The sequence below is a fragment of the Helianthus annuus genome, chromosome 12 (genome assembly GCF_002127325.2).
Source record: "Helianthus annuus cultivar XRQ/B chromosome 12, HanXRQr2.0-SUNRISE, whole genome shotgun sequence".
Lineage (NCBI taxonomy): Eukaryota > Viridiplantae > Streptophyta > Magnoliopsida > Asterales > Asteraceae > Helianthus > Helianthus annuus.
The window spans coordinates 103,600,090-103,614,873 of record NC_035444.2 but is presented as its reverse complement, the minus strand read 5'-3'; the positions used below and the strand labels follow the sequence as shown (position 1 = coordinate 103,614,873).

Sequence of the window (14,784 nt, the reverse complement as noted above, 5' to 3'; positions counted from 1 at the left end):
CAAATTTAGCCACTAATTTCCCACCACAATAAGAATGAGGTGTATTTGTTATTGCACGGTAGCTAAGTGGTAAAAAGTTTTGTGACCATTTGTTTTCGGTTACAAATTCATGAGAAAAATCTAAAAATAAAAAGGTGTGGTTAAATTGCCACTATATTAGTGACCATAAAATTTAAGGGGGAATATTTTTGTTTAGGGCACCATATATTATCCACAATTAACTCACGTAACTGGCCTCTCCACTTTTTTGAACGGCAAATTAGGGTTTTAATTGAAAATTTAAAACAAGAAACATAAAACTATTCACCCTTAACATCATTCCATCAGAGTCGAAGAACTGAACTTCTGCAGAAGGTATGATTCTTGTTCACATGACTTATTTATATATCTTTTGCATTATCTAACAATTGATTATAATCCTCGTCCACTCCAACAAGCTATTTCCGATTGAGACCCTAGAACCCTAATTGAATGCAATTTCCTTATCTCCATGATTGAATTCTTTTCTTCAAATATCAGTTGTTGTGGAATCAATCATCTACATAGTATTGGAATATCAGTTATTTTATAGTTCTGGTTTGAACGATTATTCATGTGTAATTGGGTTTTTTTTTTCAATAGATGGTTAACAAACGTTTGATTTATTTTCCAGTTGCTGGTGCGGGATTGACGTTCTGTTTGTGCTTCTGCTTGAAAGGTAACTTCAATTTCATGATTTTGAGTGTTTGTTTTATGGATTATTGAATGTTCAGATGATGATAGGGTTTGTGATTAATCAGATAGGGGTTTTGATATTGTTAAGTTTGATGTGTAAAGTTGATATTGTTTGTTATGTTACATGTAACCCAGAAACCAACTGTGCATGTTGAGACTAAATATGTTTTCACATTAAAAATTATAAAAACAGAACAGACAAATATAAGGATAACAAACAAGTTACATAAAGAAGAACATATTAAAAAGAATGTGTGTTGAACTTAAAAACAAGCTTGTTTAGTAAGCGCGCCTCACAAAGAAACACAAGCCTCACAAAACTCTGCCACATCCATCTTTCGGTTCATCTTTTTCTGAAACGCTGTAGCAGCGGCTGCATAAACGCAGCAGCAACGGTTGTGTTTTGATTATCGAGATACAGTAAGTAGCTGAAAAGAGGAAGATGAAACAAACGAAAATATGAAGAACTGAAGCCTGTAGCGCGTCGCGACAGGTCTGAGTGTCCTTTCCGCGTGCCACGAATCCTAGTTGGGTCGATTTGATTGTTTTGGGTAGCGCCATGGGTCACCATACCCATGGGCTTACCTACCGTGGGGTGTGAAAGTTTTATTATCGTAATTCTGATGGGATCGGAGACCTTCACGGCCCGCGGTAGGTAAGCCCATGGGTATCGTGACCCATGGCGCTACCCAAAACAATCAAGTCGGCCCAACTAGGATTCGCGGCACGCGGAAAGGACATTCAGACCTGTTGCGACGCGCGACAGGCTTCAGTTCTTCATATTTTCGTTTGTTCATCTTTTGATCCTTTGTTCGAATACCCAGCACTTGTTATGGATCATAATCTTCCTTTTTCAGCTACTTATTGCATCTCGATAATCAAAACGCAGCCGCTGCTGCTGCGTTTTACAAAGTGTTTCTTTGTATTCTTATTCTTATTGTTGTTTTCACTTATATTCTTTTCTTTCAATAACAAGTTCACAGCTACACAAAGATCAGGTAACCTTTGTTCTGTCCTAGGGAATTTGCAGAAGGAATGTGTGGCACTTTGAAAAGTACCTTTGAAAATTATAGGTGGTTTTAATTTTGATTTGTTGAAATTCAAAGCAACTTAAACGTAATTTTTCATTTTTTTTGTTAATAAAATCGTTATAATTAAAATCTGAAGATTGTCCTTCTAGATAACTCAAGCTTAAGATCAGTGGCTAGGCATGACTTTGTTAAAATTGAGATCTGAATTTAAGAATTGGTGCCTTATAATTAATTGGTAGTAAGATAGGGTTAAGTTATTCTACAAAGGCTCCTAGTTGCAATAAATGTAACAATGCTTTATAGAGTGACAAGTGACCAATAACCTAAAACTTAAACCCACTACAGCACCACCCAAAAGAAAGGTTGTTTTGTAGATTGAAAAGTTGAACTTAGTTATTAAGGAGCTTGTTAAGGAAAAAGAAGAAGAAAAAGAAAGGTTCAATGGAATTATTGCGGGGTTATTAGCTGACAAAGAAAAAGATAAGGTGGTAAAAGATGCGTTGCTTGATAGGATGTCACAAATTGAAGCTATGTTAACAGCTACAGTTCGAAGATAGGCTATAAACACTTGGTTTTGAATGTTTAGATGTTTATCTTATTAGGATAATTTTAGTTAGTATTTTTTATTTGCTTTTGAAAACATGATGTTTTATATAATTTTGGGATTTTATTAGACTTTTTTATATTATTTGTAGTTTTATTGATATGTACTTTTGATGAAAATAGCAGGGAGAAAAGAAATCTAAATTAAAAACCAATATTCTAGTAATGAGTATGGTAGCAAATAAATGGTAGCAATTGAGTAAAAAATGGTGGCTAAATGGTGGCAATATCAGTGGCTAAATGGTATCAAAACTCGCAAATTATGTGAAAAATGATGGCTAAATGGTGGCAATATCGGTGCTAAATGGTGGCAACATAGGTGGCTAAATGGTATCAAAATGTGCAAAAACCGATGGCTAAATGGTGGCTAAATGGTGGCAATATCGGTGGCTAAATGGTGGCAATATCGGTGGCTAAATGGTATCAAAACGTACAAAACCCGATGGTTAAATGGTAGCAAATCAGTGGCTAAATGGTATGAAAATGCGTCACAACTCGGTGGCAAACAAGGTGGAGCGTAGCAAACATGAAGCGGTGACAAATAATTTTGACCAATTTTGTGGTGGTAAAATAAGGTAGCAAAATATAAAAATGGTGGCAATTTGGTGGCATTAGGGCAATTGACACGGGTGTTTTTGTCACCGTATTTTCGGTGGCAAACTGGTGACAATAAGGAAATTGCTACCATTTTGTAACCAAAATTTACATGACAAAAACCATGTTTTCCAGTAGTGAACATAATTAACTAGTCTTGTGACAACTCGAGTTTCCAAGATTCCACTTTTGCATTTATTGCACGTTCACTGTTTGTTAAGTTGTTCACTTGCACAATTGGTTTGCTTTGTAACTGTATACGTTTTGGATTTGATAAGGTTTATGAATGATTTGTCAAATACTTGAATGTGGTGATGAAACTGTAAATTGCATAACTTGTGCATGTAATATGTGATAGAGAATGCTTAAGGGTGCTTAGTGCTAATAGTGAAACTTTAATCATTCTTAACCCTAATCCCTTTCACTAATCATCACACAAGAATCAACACACGTACTTTCACATCCTCTAATCCTCTATACAATCATTTGCTTCATCATTGGCACAAGCTCTCAATTCATCACTCTTGATTCCTCTTTCTATCTAGAATCAATCCAAGGTAATTGTTTAATGATTGTTTGTTGTTATTAATTCTTGATTATGTGATTCATGTAAACCCTAGTTCTTCATATGATAGTTCTGTGGCTACTGATTGAATCCTGATTATTGTGAAATGATGTTGATTAGTTGTGTTATCGTATGCCTGACAATTAGATGCATGATATGTTAGAATCGTGTGATTTTGATTTGATTACTGCACTGCAAGTATGAAATTAGGGTTTTCTGGATCGTGAACACGTAACTGTTACATTGAGTTTATGTTCGTATGATTGATGCTGATCTTTGTTTTCACGTGTAGTCCGAACTTTATATTGGATGGACATGGTCCGAATTTTTGACAAGGGAAGCTTGTCCGAATTTTATAAAGGACACAAGATGTCCGAGTTTTGTTATAGAGATCCATGTCCGACTTTTACAAATATGTTACATGGTCCGAGTTTTAGCTAAGAAGCCTAGTCCGACTTTTGTTTAACATTTATATCCGACTTTTGTTAAGTTGTGATGTCTGACGTGCTGTCGTGGTCACAATCAAATTTAATCCCAAAAACAACTATAGATAGTGGTAAGTGGGTATCGAACACAGGGAGTTTGTGGAATATGTGCTATCTTGATGTATGTCTAACTTCACTAAAGTAAACTAAACTGAAAGAAAAATAAATTTCAATGTTTGGGTTGATTGGTTTTAATTAACTAAATTAAAATAAATTAGATTACAAATCAAGGTTAAGTTTTGTAACAAGATAAGAGGATAGTGATCATCCCGAGTTTCAGGTTTTAAGGGACAACTAACGTTCATGTTCAACTGGAAAGAACCACATAGACATGGCTCATGTAAGATCAATTGTTTGTAATGAAAGGGAACTAAGTACTCGGATTCCTAGAACGCGAGGTTGTTACCCGATGACCAATCAACACATATCTAACCCTAATCCCTCCCATGATATCTCGATTGCCAACGGCACCAAGAACGTATGGTTTAGAACTATGATCAAACATACATCAACAATTTACAAACAACCAATCAAACACCATAATAAACTAACAACACATGCACAGTCTAATATTCCAGAAATTAAAGAACAAACATAATTGTCACAAATAAAACCTTACATCCGAGACGATCACCAAGCAAACCTAGCCGCTCATAGTGTTATGAACCATCATCACAATCGAACCTTTGTCCATTGGAATCAAAAACAAAGTCTTCATGTTTAGATCACCCAAGAACACCTTAGAACACCCCAAATTCGCCCCTTAGGAGTTACAAAACGAATGGGAATGATTAGATGATGAAAAGGCACCATAAACAACCTTAAATGAGGGAGTTACAAGTTTCACGCTGGCCTCCACCGTAAATTACGGTACCACCGTAAGTTACGGTGGCTTAAAATGGTTTACGGTGGAGTTAAACTGAGTTACGGCATCAATTTTTGTCAGAGTCTACCGTAAATTACGGTACCACCGTAAGTTACGGTAGGCTTCAGCAATCAATTTTTGTTTTCTTCATAACTTTCTCGTTACAACTCCGTTTTCTTCACCGTTTTCGCCTACGTTCTCGTAATTTCATCCTCTATCATGTTATCTTCTTAATTCTTCAATTCCAAAATTTTATTTTTTTCATTTATTCTCCGTCTTTCAATCTACAATCCAGTCGTGTCTATTCGAAGCTTTATTTCCATACTTTTAAGCTCTAAATGTACCTGAAACACAAGCAACCGTAGTTATCTAATTCAAGACAATTACATGATCAAATGAGGGATTCACTCGTCTTTTAACACACTTAAGGGTTGTCCCATGGACCACCCGTCACATCCCCACACTTAACCGTTGCTTGCCCCAAGCAACCCATTACAAATCATTTTCAAAACAAGCGATCAATGTAAACCAAGCAAAAATAAACAATCCTTTTACTAACCCCTTTTTAACACCCAACCAATGCACCCCTCGCTATGTCTCTCATCTCGGCAACAAGTAAGCACTAGCAACTATGAGCTAGACACACAAAAGGCAAACGGGTGGTTCACAACTATAGGCTAGTACCTAAATCGGTCCTTCTCCTAACAAGTGCCAAACATGAATGCAAATCAAAGGGCTTTAAGGTTGTAACGTGGCTAGGTGTACGGGTAGGAAATGGAATATATATGTAGTAGCGAAGGACTTAACCCGGTCTTTTATTACACAATGAAACAAACAATAAACATGACATAACTTCTATATACAAGACAACTCAACATCACTTTTTTTTTTCTTTTTCATTGCTTTTTCACTTTTTTTTTTTTTTTTTTTTCATTGCTTTTTTTTTTCTCTTTTTTTTCTTTTTTTCCTTTTTTTTTCTTTTTTTTTCAATCAAATATTCAACATAACACTATAACATATCTACACACTACTAAAACAACTACTAACACTATAAGACCGGGTTAAGTCGGGTAAATTTTTGGGAAACTAGCTAAGGGGTAACAAATGATCGGCTTTTAGGCACAAAATGGGCAACTAAATGTCCAAACCCCTGCCCCTCTCGCAACCATGCTCATATATATAATTAATGAGGTCCAACCCCCCAAATCCCACACTCGCACTCACCAAGACGAGGCTACCTAGTTGCCCTTATCCTTTTTACATTCACATTCAACTAAGGACTCAAACCGTATTAAGGCACAAGTTCTTATGCACCCCCACCCGTTGCCACTCTCATCAAGACAAGTATTATTTATTTACATGTGTGGCTTCAACTCTCACCAAGAACAAAGGGTATTAAGGGTTGCTGGTGCATCATTTGGGGTTAATCCACGGTGTTCAAATTCTCACATTGTTTAGCTTGATTTAAAAATTTTCAAAAACCTCAAAATTTCTCCCTATCCCTACACTTGGGATACATTGACCCCAATGTACGGTTTTGGGAAGATTTGATCGCTTAACTCTTTAACATCACCCAAAAGCTGTTCAACTCAAACCACAAATTTCTTTTTGGTTTTTTTATATATATAACTAAAAACACCACCAACTTTCACAATCCATAAACACATCAAACACATTAAACACCACCCATCCGCCCAACCGTAAACTTAAACATGAATATATATAAAGGTGCACAAAATGAGAACAAGACACAACCTGATTAGTAAATCAGCAGTGTTGGTAGTGATGCAGCTACGGTAATCGGACCGGTTCATAAACATCTCTTGGATTCGCCGATATCTCAATGGGGATGTTGCCAAACATCCCCACACTTGAATCATTGCATCCACGAGGATTGAAACGTAATAACCTGCCAAAACATAAACACAACACCACAACAAAACCAAACAAAGCAAAACAAAACTAAACAAAACACAAATACAATACTCTACAACCTCGGGCTGCCTCCCGAGAGCGCTAAGTTTAAAGGTCTTCAGCCAGACCATACCTGATATGCGTTATGGTGGTATTAATGCACACTTACCCGCAACATTTCCAACAAATGCCCGAAAATTTACATGCCATCTCCATAGATTTGTCAGTATATTTGGCATGTTAAAGCTGCTCCTACGGGCTTTGCTAGTCCACTTCATGACATATACCTTAATGTCTGGTAGTTTCACCCTTCTCATCTTATTCCTCGAACCCTCTTCCCCACACTTGTTAATTTGAATCATTGATATGGGAAGAGGTTTGGTACACATATCCATCCCATCAGCCTGCTCTACCTCATAATCTGCACACATCATCTGATCTACAAGTGACTCTTCATCAGATAAAGGACTCACTGGTGTGGTATTATCCTCCACAACCTCCTCTTTCATGTGAGAATCATCTCTAATATCGTCAGGTAATGGTGAGAGGCGTTCTTCTATCTCTATCTTCAATTTTAAAGTATGACACTTTGAAACTAAGCAGCTGATTCGGTCTTCATCGGACAGGTTGGGTGTTGCTAAATATTGCTCGAGTTTGGACAAAGTTACTTCCAATGCAGCAAGCTCTTTCTCCTCATCGGTCTCATAAACATAAACACCCTCGGGCTCAGAATATTCTTCGGGATGATATTGTCGATATCCCTGATACGGTCTATAGATGCGCGCTTCCATCATCTTTTTATTCCAATACTTTGGGTTTTCTGAATACACTGTGCACACATCATAATCATAAGTGTGATCGCGACCAAAACAAAAACATAGACTATCCATCCTTGCCTCATAATAAACTTCCTCGTCCCGATCGTATCCATATGAATAATAGTCATCCTCCATTCTGATTCATAATCGTCAACGTATGATGGAGGTGGAAGCTGTGAAACATAAGACACCGGTTTTCCATGTGCCCTCCTGTAGTGAGCCTCGTGGCAACCAATACATGGATGTCGTGGACCCCCGCACAATCTACACGTAAATAAGCTGAAATTTATGTAATGCCCTGTCATCCTGCACAACACAACTCAACTACCAAGTGTAAATCATGAACATAAAAGAAATCTTTTTGGGATTTCTAATTATTTTTTTTAATTTTTTTTAATTAATACACAAGATAACACACGTTGCGCACTACTCCCCGACAACGGCGCCAAAATTTGACGTGCTGTCGTCGTCACAATCAAATTTAATCCCAAAAACAACTATAGATAGTGGTAAGTGGGTATCGAACACAGGGAGTTTGTGGAATATGTGCTATCTTGATGCATGTCTAACTTCACTAAAGTAAACTAAACTGAAAGAAAAATAAATTTCAATGTTTGGGTTGATTGGTTTTAATTAACTAAATTAAACTAAATTAGATTACAAATCAAGGTTAAGTTTTGTAACAAGATAAGAGGATAGTGATCATCCCGAGTTTCAGGTTTTAAGGGACAACTAACGTTCATGTTCAACTGGAAAGAACCACATAGACATGGCTCATGTAAGATCAATTGTTTGTGATGAAAGGGAACTAATTACTCGGATTCCTAGAACGCGAGGTTGTTACCCGATGACCAATCAATACATATCCAACCCTAATCCCTCCCATGATATCTCGATTGCCAACGACACCAAGAACGTATGGTTTAGAACTATGATCAAACATACATCAACAATTTACAAACAACCAATCAAACACCATAATAAACTAACAACACATGCACAGTCTAATATTCCAGAAATTAAAGAACAAACATAATTGTCAAAAATAAAACCTTACATCCGAGACGATCACCAAGCAAACCTAGCCGCTCATAGTGTTATGAACCATCATCACAATCGAACCTTTGTCCATTAGAATCAAAAACAAAGTCTTCATGTTTAGATCACTCAAGAACACCTTAGAACACCCCAAATTCGCCCCTTAGGAGTTACAAAACGAATGGGAATGATTAGATGATGAAAAGGCACCATAAACAACCTTAAATGAGGGAGTTACAAGTTTCACGCTGGCCTCCACCGTAAATTACGGTACCACCGTAAGTTACGGTGGCTTAAAATGGTTTACGGTGGAGTTAAACTGAGTTACGGCATCAATTTTTGTCAGAGTCTACCGTAAATTACGGTACCACCGTAAGTTACGGTAGGCTTTAGCAATCAATTTTTTGTTTTCTTCATAACTTTCTCGTTTCAACTCCGTTTTCTTCACCGTTTTCGCCTACGTTCTCGTAATTTCATCCTCTATCATGTTATCTTCTTAATTCTTCAATTCCAAAATTTTATTTTTTTCATTTATTCTCCGTCTTTCAATCTACAATCCAGTCGTGTCTATTCGAAGCTTTATTTCCATACTTTTAAGCTCTAAATGTACCTGAAACACAAGCAACCGTAGTTATCTAATTCAAGACAATTACATGATCAAATGAGGGATTCACTCGTCTTTTAACACACTTAAGGGTTGTCCCATGGACCACCCGTCAATGTCCGACTTTTGTAAGCTTTAAGGGGTCCGAGTTTTTGGGTAAGGGACTTAGTCCGACTTTTGTTTATGGGACAAGGAGTCCGAGTTTTTATATAATACAAGGGGGTCCGAGTTTTACATGAATGCATAGGGGTCCGAACTTTTAAAGTGCATACTTGTTTGTCTGAGTTTTAAGAGTAAAAACCCTTGTCCGACTTTTAGAGGCTTACACATGATCCGAACATTATGAGATAGTTAAGTCCGAACTTGGTAAGGTAATAATGTCTCCGAATGATATATATATGATGTTTATCTAGTCCGAATTTCCTTGCAAATGTGCATAGGGTCCGAATTCCTTACAAGTTATACTCATATGTCCGAATTTCATAAGTGTGATGTGTTGTCTGAGTTTGTTTATTATGCTTGTCCGAACTTCATGCTTAAGCCATGTCCGAGCTTTAAATGTATGCGCACATGTCCGAGTTCTAATGTATGCACACATGATTCACTTTTGTTAATGTTTGAAAAGTCTGAGTTAACTTATGATGCTTACGATGCTAAGTCAAAACCCTGTATGTGGAACACTTTGCATGTTACTGTATATTGCTGAATGTAACTGTATATACTGTGTGTTATCATTCTGTACATCACTATCACACGAATCACAATTGCTTGGATATCAAAGACTTGTAAACCCTAATTGAATACAAACGCTTAAATCGAATTATGTGCAATGTACCTTAGGTCGTGGGTAAAGGACCTAACTATTAATTAACACTAGAAGCAATAACATACCGAGCAAACCAAGGTGAGTTCACACAGCCAAGGCATGGGACTCCCGGGTTGGGAATTGGGTTGGAAGATTTGAATTGGATAATTACTCGTACTTACGCTATTGCTAGACTATATACCATCGTCCTCAGGTTAGTCAGGACACTTACGTAAAACCTACGTAAACTAGTATCTACCACTGTCTCCCGGGTCGGGTGTCACACCCTGGCTTTGCGGAAGCGTGGTTAATTTGGTGTGACTTCTTAATACCAAAGCTTAATCATAACAAGCTATATGAATTAAAAATATGTAAGATCATCCATTGAAATAAAATATCAAAACATTGTCTTAACGGGTTAACACCCAACAACCATAACTTGTCTAAACATTACAAACCAAACATAACATAAACATGATTCAAGGACTGTGACTTGTCCAGGAAAGAGTCACATTCCCCGAACCCTGGATGACCCTGGTGATTTATGCAGCGGAAAACATGCCATACCGTGCCAGATCTTTAATTCCCTGAAATACATGTAAGTTGGAAAATCAACAATAATGTTGAGCGAGTTCATGCGAAAGTGAGTAAATAAACCTTTGTATTTATCAAAACCCTGGTATGTAGAAAATAAGGAAAAAGAGATCACCAATGGGTTGCAAGTCCATTGATATGTGTGAAGTGCAAGTAGGAAGACTCAAACCTAGCGGATTTTGCGTCGGGCACAAAGTCACCCCGAGGCCCGTTATGCTGGACCTGGAGTTGGGCTCGCTACACCCAGATAGATCTACCGCTTACGTCCCTCGGTCCTACCATGAGGATTAATGGCCTCCAGTTCCCGCCTACCCACTCACATGATCTAAGTAATAACCCTCCTTACGCTAACCATACCATGTATCAAGTATTTCATAATCATAGTAACATGTATTTCACCCGCGCAGTTTATAAAACTGAAAGGAGTTAAGAGAAAAGGGGGACATGAACTCACAGTCAGTGCGTCGCTATACCAAGTACTCCAAATATCCGATAGCTGTGCAACGACCTACATGTGCTAATTCTATTAGACGGATGGCCGTGCCTTAGCTTTATAGTTTACATTTTGGGAAACAGTTAGACAACCGTTCCTTGTATATACTTGGTAATTAATTTCCTTCCCAAGGGTGGGGGATTTAATACATGTGTATTTGTATCATCTCATTAAGTCCCACTTAATATATTTTTACTTCTCATTCCAAAATATAAATATTTTTCTCAAAAATATTATATTTTCTCTTCACATAATATTTTCCAAAATAATACTTGACAAAATACGCATTTATGAATATTTCCGCAAAAAGCGTAAGTTATGCTTTAACGATTATGTGGTAGTAGTAATTACCGTTGTAACTTATATGTTTGTCGTATAAGCGTTTGTATTATTTTGGGTTCGTCAACGTTTGTAAATATTATTTTTACTCTAAAAATAATATTTATATATTTTCACAAAATAATCATAAACAATGTGGTGAAAAATATATTTACCGAATATATATTTATCACGTTTAGTTTTGTGAAAATCCCACCTCCGAATATTTGTAAATAAAGTCATGGCGAATTATTTTTGAAAATATGTCAAAAGTAGTCTAACACTTGTAAATAATTCTAAGTGTTAGATTTTAAAAAAATTTCGCCAGAGTTTCCCCTGTAACTGGAGGTGGCCACGCTTTCAAGCGTATCATTTTCTTTTACAAAATCACTTCAACACTTCTTTAAATCATCCAATCAATTTCCAACACATTAACTAATTTTCAACACATCAAACTAGTCGACAAGTATGTAAAATCGCATTATTACATGAACTTGTAGTTTTTCTGAAAACTATTGTGTAGATCTCCTTATATTTAGTGGATCTATGTATAAAATAGTTTAGTCTTGTAAAAACCCCGTTTTTAGAACAAATCATCCTTTACAACTTCCCGTCATCTTTCTCAAAGATTGATATTTTGTCGAATACTTCTTATTTCACAAGTGTTTATACACTTGTGGTTTGTAAAATCACATTTGTTAGTATGTCACCCGACTTTTATAAAACATGATTTTCTCGACACTTGGTTCTACGAATATACCACTTGTACATACGTAGATCCGCTAGTTTTAAACACCATTTTACTAGTAATAATACTTTTACACAAGTTCATGTTTCTCGTGTGGTGGAGTTTCACCTTTTAACCCTCGTACCGACAGAAACAAGCTTATGTCAAGATCCATGATCTTAACAAAGTCGGGTTAAACGATGATAAGAGCCACCACAACGTAGATCGGGCCTCAATAATCAACATATTCAAATACTACAGCTTTTACACATGTTATGAGCTTTTAACCAATAAAAATCAAGTTTTAGTAGACTTTAAAGATTCAAAACGCATGATTCCGACTTTTAACCGTTAAAAAATCATATTAACCACTTTAAATACGTTCGAGAGTGAGTTTTAAACATTATACCTCTAGCTCAGGGCTAGGGAAGAGTCTAGTCGAAAATGTGGTGGATAAAAGCTAAGAAACGAGGTCCTTCCACTTCCGCTTGCTTCAAGCTCCCTAATATGAAACCCGTAAGCCTTGTAGATACTTGGAATGGATGAACAAGAAACGAAATGATGGTGGTGACCCTATGTGGGTTCGGCCGAAAATGGGGAGAGGGCAAGAGAGTGGAGTGAGTTTGGTGAATGGATGGTTATAACCTCTAGTGTTATGTGGGTATTTATAGGAAATTTCATGTGCCATAAACCAATGGGTAGTATGTCTACTAGATATGGAGCAAGACTAAATAAAATATTCAAATGTGTACTACTAGTTACAAAGGGACCAAACCGGCCCAAGGGGGGGGGGGTCATTTGGTTCGATTTCAATTGCTTAGTTAGTGCATAGTTACGTTAAGTAGGTTAACTTTAGAGATTAACCCCGTTAGTTGCATGATGTGTTATAAAGCGGGTGTTAGGGTAATCAGGGACCCTAACTGGCTCAGAAAAAGACTAGTAATATTTCTGGCAATATTTTTATGTTCCGGGTATAGTCCGGTTGTTCGGTTGGATAGTAATCCGTTAAAGTGCTTAAGTAATCTTTTAAGCGTCGTAAATAATATTTTTAGCGACACAATTTATTCTGCAAAGTGTCAGGAATATTACCTCATGTTTTGGCACTTTATTAGTTAGCTAGAAGCTAGTGAGTTAATAAAAGTGCTGTGTTTTGTGCTTAGAGTATGTTTTAGGCACATCCAATCTCTGTTTCTTATTCCTAGAGACGCAGTTTAACAACCCTTGTATCCCTACACACACTATGGGTGTAGTAAAATATTTCTGGCTCATTCAGGCCTTTAGAGGCAGTGTTTGCCTGATGCTGACTTTATCAGCATGTTCAATAGGTTATCCGTTCAAATGCTACTGTGCTTTTGTGCATCATGTTTGTCACTAGAGTTCAGTAAGTAAATAATGTAGTGACGGAAATCAAAGTATGATGCAGATATGTACATGTATCAACAGTCAAGTAGCAGTTTATCAGTAATCTCAGTCAAGCACAGTAATTAAGCAACAATTAATAGTTAATTAAGACGTACGGATACCTGGTTTAGTGAGGGTTGTCACATTCTCCCCCCGTTAGAAAAATTTCGTCCCGAAATTTTAAGTTCTGCTTGTAGAAGCAGGGTTCTCAGGAAATAAGTGGGGGTATTTCTCTTTCATTCGGTCCTCACGCTCCCAGGTGAATTCAGGACCATGTCTAGCATTCCAACGAACTTTGACGAGCTTGACACTGCTCCGGCGGGTCTTGTTTACTTTCCAATCCGTGACCTCGACAGGTTCTTCAACGAAGTGGAGCGTGTCATCAACATGAATTTCGTCGGTATGAATGGCCACGTTAGCTTGAGTTGGACTCTTCTTCAAATTGGATACATGAAATGTATCGTGAACGCCATTCAGTTCGGCAGGTAGGTCCAACTTGTAAGCTACTAACCCGATTCTCTCCAAGATCTTGAATGGTCCAATATATCTCGGGTTCAACTTTCCACGTTTCCCAAAGCGTGCCACACCCTTCCAGGGTGATACCTTCAACAAAACCATCTCACCAACCTCAAATTCTAGAGGTTTCCTGCTTCGATCCGCGTAGGCTTTCTGCCTGTCACGAGCCGCACTGATACGGTCTCGGATTTGCGCGATCTTATCTGTGGTTTCCTGTACCATTTCAGGACCAACCAACTGTCTATCACCAGCGTCAGCCCAACAAAGCGGCGATCTGCACTTGCGCCCATATAAAGCCTCGAATGGCGTGGCACCAATACTGGTGTGGTAGCTGTTGTTGTATGAAAATTCAACCAGGGGTAAATGCTTATACCAGCTACCGCCCAAATCCATCACACATGCTCTCAGCATGTCTTCTAACGTCTGAATCGTCCGCTCGCTTTGTCCGTCGGTTTGCGGGTGAAAAGTTGTGCTCAGATTCAACTTGGAGCCAAAAGCTTCCTGGAAGGATTGCCATATCCTTGACACGAACCTTCCGTCTCTATCAGAGATAATCGAGAGAGGTACTCCATGGCGCGTAACAATCTCTCTCATGTAAATCTCAGCCAATTTACTCGTATGATCCTTCTCGCGGATATGCAAGAAGTGTGCTGACTTCGTCAAGCGATCCACTATTACCCAAATAGTGTCATGGCCTCT

General features: G+C 37.6%; 1 long non-coding RNA gene across 3 annotated transcripts; it reads left to right on the top strand.

The window, feature by feature from the left end:
* The first annotated feature begins 201 nt into the window (after positions 1 to 201).
* Positions 202 to 13,341, top strand: LOC110895783. 3 transcript variants are annotated; one of them, XR_002567382.2, is made up of 5 exons: positions 202 to 354; positions 653 to 697; positions 2,120 to 2,361; positions 4,089 to 4,091; positions 13,331 to 13,341. It is a non-coding gene; the product is annotated as an uncharacterized LOC110895783 (long non-coding RNA). The 3 variants fall into 3 exon arrangements; XR_002567384.2 differs by lacking the exons at positions 2,120 to 2,361; positions 4,089 to 4,091; positions 13,331 to 13,341 and adding an exon at positions 2,475 to 3,241; XR_002567383.2 differs by lacking the exons at positions 2,120 to 2,361; positions 4,089 to 4,091; positions 13,331 to 13,341 and adding an exon at positions 2,472 to 3,199.
* Positions 13,342 to 14,784: the final 1,443 nt, after the last annotated feature.